Here is a 5488-nt window from a genome sequence, read left to right as displayed (position 1 = left end):
AAGTTTTTAACAATGTATAAATATACCTATAAGTATGTGAATTGTATAAACATAAGCTCATTTGCATATATAAGCTTATAAACTGTATAATTATACATCTGTAGTCTTTTTAAGCATGATATACACTCTAACACCCATGTCGTTGTGAATCAACATTGACGTTTTGCTTTCTTTAACCTTATACTCAATTTTCAGCTTAATCACATTTGTATCAACACCGAGTTGCATTGCAATAACATTATACAACTCCTTATACGATGAACTTTCTTTAAAAATCACCCCCTCAATTGTATAATCAACATAACAATTGTCATTGTCCCATCTACCGGAATGCATAACCAAAATAGCTAATGAAGCCATTTTCAAAATTTCTGTATAAAAAGAGTTATATATACATATACATTTATACGATTAAGAATTTTCAACAACAAACAGAACATACATTTATACAAAATTCTAACAACTTCAGTTATTCACATATATACATATTCCCATTATATACTCATATAAACGTTTATATACACATTCTGCATATACATTTATATATAAACAATTATATACACAAATTAAAAACTTTATACACAATTATACAATTTCATACAAGTGCAGTGTTATTGTTACTTTCACAGAGTACAAATTTTTGCATTTGTATAACAATTATATATCCAAAATCATGATGAAGATACACCGTATAAAACAAACACATAATAGTTTCATATATAAATTATACATATCTTACTGAATCATATCTAAAAACCTATACGTATAAACTCTAAGCAAATATACAAATCCAAACACAAATATTACTGTGAAATGAGCGAATCTCCGATCACAAATTCAAAATAATCAACAATTTCATCCAGAAAATTTTCAGATCACAAATTTCCATTTTGGCCAAAAAGCAAAATCAGAGTATGTTTTCGTCATGAAATTGCCTCTTGTTGCTATCTCTACATTCTAATGATCTCGATTGTTTGTATAGTACCATCAATAGCTTGATTGATTTTCTGAATTAAGTTACAATGGAGTTCTTAATGTTGAAGACAACAAAGAAGGAAGGGAATTCGAATGAAACAGAACGTGCGTGACTTCAATGATTTTTTTCCTTTTTTTTCTAACCGAAATTAATGTCTTTTTATTTATTATTTTAAACAATCAAAATGTATAAAAAAACAGACTGACAGAAAGACACATCTGTAGCAAACTAAAAAATTGCTACGGACTGCAATTTTATAAAGTTTGCTACAACATACAATTAGCAATTTTTTATTTGCTTTTACGTAAAATTTTCTCTATAAACAAAGGAGAAAAAGGAGAGAAGATTTGAATTTGGGCTCTTTGTCCAAATTCAGCAAAAATGGGCTTTTAGGCTCAATTCTTCAAAGTTCCTGCAACAATTTTTGAACGAGGCTTTGGCCCATTTTTTTTTTTTCATTTGGGCCTGCTGAAATCACTTAAGGTTTTGGGCACCTTTCATTCTCATTTGCCATGATATATACTAAGTGTATATTTGATGTATACACCAAGTATATCGCTAATTCTCGAATTCCCGAACTTGTAATTTTATTTGAACTTTGTATTTCTGCCCTTTCCACCTGTATTTCTGCGCTTCGAACCTGTATATTGTATTTTTTTCTGACTGTATACCGGTGTATACAACATGTATATCAACCTGTTTTCGACCTTTTTCAGAGCTTGAAAGTTCAAATTCCAGCTTTGTATGGCTCTCCCGACACTCGTTCATCAGTTTCTTTTGCTCAAAAATGGGGCTGACTCGATAAAGATGGGGTTAGGCCTCCATGGCACGATTAGAAGGTGCAAGGAAAGGTTAAAAAGTCCATGAGGACTCGGGGCACAATTTTTCATGCAAATATAACACAAAAAAAAAAGTGAGTAACGATTCAATGATTTGAAACCAAGTGAACTGAAACTGTATACAATTGCCCTTGGACTTAAGCATGGAAAAGACAAACAACTCTAAATCCATATGGAGGAAAAGTAAAAAAAGCAACATAAAAAAAATTAATAACAATAAATTCCAACTAATACACACAAAGCCCCCCTCAATGAACCTTAAGATATTATCTAATGTTATTAGATAGGGTAATTAAACTTCGATTAATTAATTATAACTTCACCTTAAACACACACGTGCCAAACTCAACAGTGAGTCAAATGACATCAGAAGATAACCACAAATTATGCCAACTAAAACTAACCGAAAAGCAAATGGGCCTAAGTTTTCCTCTCAATTAGAAGCAATATCATGTGACTCAAATTGGAACAAAATGAAGGCAAGGGAAAGCTAATTCTCAAGAAAAAGGGTCATTGTAACATAAATAAACTACTAATCTTTGCTTTGAAACCAATAATAAATTCCAAAAATAAATAAAAAAATACTCCCATGCTTTTACATAGTCAAGCAAAGTAGCAGACAACCTATGGAACACTAAAATGAACCTAAATGCCTTAATATAGATAACTTATCATAATAATATTAACAGGGTAAGATAGAAATTCACATGACTCTCAAACAGGAAAAGAGGGAACTTGGAGTAACTTAATAAAGGGGAAGAGAGGAATAAACATGTTTTAGCATTTTTTCAAGATATCGTTCCAGCAAACCGGATATAATACCATTGATTGAATAAGAAATATAGAAGAAACAATATAAGGATCTCATAATGAAAGGCGATCATCTGAAACATAAAACGGTCGAGGAAATAAATCTATGCCTATTTATATTAGCATGAACTTCTAGTTTATGCTTGAAAATACTTAAAGAAGCAGCAAAATAATTTCATTGACACTTTCAGCACATATAACCAAGACCAAAAAATTATCCCAACCGACAGAAATAGAACAAAGCGAATAAATAAGCCAAGCTTAAGACGAGAACAACAACCAAGGATTTAAGAAGACTACAAACAGAGAAAGCATATTCAAGTAAGCATTATATCAATTCGGAAAAGACACAACAAGAGAAATAAAGGCGAGATTTTCACCTCTTCCGGGACAGCGAAACGGAGACCAAACGAGCTGAAGGTTCCAAACTTCCACCACCACCGAGATGGACAGCAATCGAGAATCCCAGGCAACGACTCGAACTCGAATTAATCTTAAAGAACGATGAGACTCGGATGGAAAACCAACTCTTCTTTCTCTCTTTTGAATGTATTTCTTATATATTTCGTAACTAATAGCTTAAGCTTTTTCCCCTGCCTTAGTAAGGAATTTCCAACTAAAATCTCTAACCCCACCATGAATAAGAAGGGGTTATTTATAGAATGGAATATATTCAGTACACAAGTAGAAAAAATTTCTTAAAAAATATATGTACATATATAACACAAAACAAGAAAAATGTAAAAAAATAAAAATAAATTAGGAACGGAGGGTTAAATAGGATTGGTAGAATTTTTATTTTTTTAAAATAAAATAATATCAATATATTTTTTTTGGGGGGGGGGGGGGGGGCATTCGGTGAAATTGAATTCGAAATTCAAATTCCCTCTAGAGGATAAGGTTGGCAACGGATTTCTGGTACGAACTTGAATGGAGAGGCGTCCGATTGAGGTCAAAGGACGAACGAAGCAACACGATCGAGACACCTGTAAGATTCGAGTACGATTTGTACAAGAGGACAAGAGAGAGGAAAGGGACGCGAGACTGGGTCGAATTTGGTGGGCTGCCGGTTGCTGGGTTTTGAATTGGATCAATTTGCTGGAGTTTCTGGTTTTTCCGCTTGAAGAAGAGGAACGAGTGTACTGTTTTGGGAGCGCTAGTATGCGTTGTTGTTGCTGGAAATTGTATTGTTGATGGGTCTTTGGTAATTGAAAACAGTGGGCTGAGAATATTTGTTGGAATTGGGCTGATTTGAATGGGAAGGGGCTACTGAAAGTTTGAGGGAAATATTGGCCCAAAATTGGCCCTTCAATATAAGTTTAAAGACTTTGGTAAATACGTGGCTACAAATGCATTACAAAATTTTAGTCGATTTGAACTTAATTAGGATGGATTCGGCTATTTGTGAAATAAGACGAATTTATATTAATTAGTTAACGAGCTTCTTAATTTTAACGACATAAGATAAGTAATTTAATTGTAAACTAATGATTCAAAATTATAACCATAATTTAAACTAAACTAATTTAATACAATACTTACTAAAATTAAAATCTTTTGAGATGATTTTCGAAATGTTTATAAAATACACTAATTATATACAAGATTATATAAAACATATATATTACTTAAAAATTATAGAAATTAATAAAATTGATTAAAAGTGACTTGAAAAAAATATTTTGAACTTTATAAAAGCTAATTATTTCAAATTGTTCGGAATTTAAAAAGTTCGTAGATTATTTCAATATTGTGGAGGTCCAAAATTGGGTGTCAACAATGTATTTTTTTTGGATTACATTGATACTTTTGGTGAATGGGCCTGCATTGGGTGGATGTAGATACAGAGGATTGATATGTAAATCATCGACTCAACTAGTTTAGGATTGAAGTATAGTTGGTTGATTGGTTGATAATTGTGGTAATCAGAATATTCACATGATAGTAGGATGCATTTCTCCATCTAGCGTGGTTCCTTATAATACTTTAACAACAACTACTACTATGTTAAAAAATCTTAAGCAAGTTCGGGTTGGCTATGCGAATCCTCATTGGTCGGGTAGCTGAATTTTACCTCTTCTCAAACAATATTTGACCTGCATGACAGTGGACTAAATAGACCTGGTTTGATATTACTTAGGCCATAATGATATATGTTTCACTAATCTTTTCTTTTTTCTCGTTCAAAGAAGATTTCCTGTGTTTTTCTGAAGTAGGTTTAAGAATCTTGTCAGTTCTCTTTCATAATTTATTACGAAAGAGATTACTATTTTACACCAATTTATGTACTAGATGAACAATGATATTCTCAAAGATATATGTGGTTTTCCTAGACCTGATGTCCGGTGTCCACTTTTGGCGTGACTAATCCTCATGCCGGAAAGTCTTGCTATAGGGGTAAAGTGCTCCCTACCAAAGATGACTTCCTTCCTCTGCAAATACATATGACCTTGGAAAGGGCCTCAAAATGTGTAATTAGGTGGCATAGAGTTGATTTTATCTTATTCGGGTACTATGAAAGCTTTATTAATGATGACTATCATTCTCCTAACCCAATTGCTAAATCAATTTGTTTCTTAAAGTCCTCAGATTAAGTAGGACGGATACGAACTTTAAGTTGCTGTAGTATCTATGACTAAAATTCTCTCGTACTATCAAAAGAAAATGTTATGATCAATATCCTGATTGTGCACCGGACATGAATGTTGCCCGTGCCCGTTTCCTCCTTTTATGTGGCATGAGATGTAAACATGGGGCTATAGGCTCGATCCAGCTTTGATAGCGAACTTTATCATTTCTGTCACAGCCATAGACTCTCATATTTGGCATGGGGGGGGGGGGGGGGGGGGAATTTTAAAATGGA

The sequence above is a fragment of the Solanum tuberosum genome, unplaced genomic scaffold (assembly GCF_000226075.1).
Source record: "Solanum tuberosum cultivar DM 1-3 516 R44 unplaced genomic scaffold, SolTub_3.0 scf00130, whole genome shotgun sequence".
Lineage (NCBI taxonomy): Eukaryota > Viridiplantae > Streptophyta > Magnoliopsida > Solanales > Solanaceae > Solanum > Solanum tuberosum.
The sequence above is the reverse complement of the archived record's forward strand: the minus strand, read 5'-3'. Positions refer to the sequence as shown.